The sequence below is a fragment of the Morone saxatilis genome, unplaced genomic scaffold, assembly GCF_004916995.1.
Source record: "Morone saxatilis isolate NCDOM2014 unplaced genomic scaffold, NCSU_SB_2.0 Contig17, whole genome shotgun sequence".
In the NCBI taxonomy this organism is placed as follows: domain Eukaryota; kingdom Metazoa; phylum Chordata; class Actinopteri; family Moronidae; genus Morone; species Morone saxatilis.
This window is the reverse complement of record NW_023339729.1, coordinates 28,939,207-28,939,520: the sequence shown is the minus strand read 5'-3', so window position 1 is coordinate 28,939,520 and position 314 is coordinate 28,939,207. Positions and strand designations below refer to the sequence as shown.

Below are 314 nucleotides of genomic sequence, written 5' to 3'. Positions count from 1 at the left end.
GTCATAAATACGATCTTTGATTATCTGACTGAGTCTCCTGACAAGATGAAACTCACAGAGTTCCTGTCTGACCTCGTCATGTTCCTCCAACAGGTAGAAAGAGAAACCTAATTCCTCTTTATTTAAAATGTACTCATTTTTTCTTTTTGTTGAAGGTAATAATCTTTGTTTTCTGTATTTGAAGGGAAACCTTTCCTGTTCATCATACAAAACACTGTAAGTTCATATATATTTATAAATATTTTAGATATTATATTGATTATGTTTGAAAAATAAAACTGTGATACTTTTCCCACATGTTGCTGTTGTAGGTT

The 314-nt window shown here is 30.9% G+C and overlaps 1 protein-coding gene across 1 annotated transcript in view; it reads left to right on the top strand.

The window, feature by feature from the left end:
* Positions 1-314, top strand: part of LOC118326408 — a 26,486-nt gene that overhangs the window by 1,972 nt on the left and 24,200 nt on the right. The gene's annotated exons all lie outside the window — the stretch shown is intronic.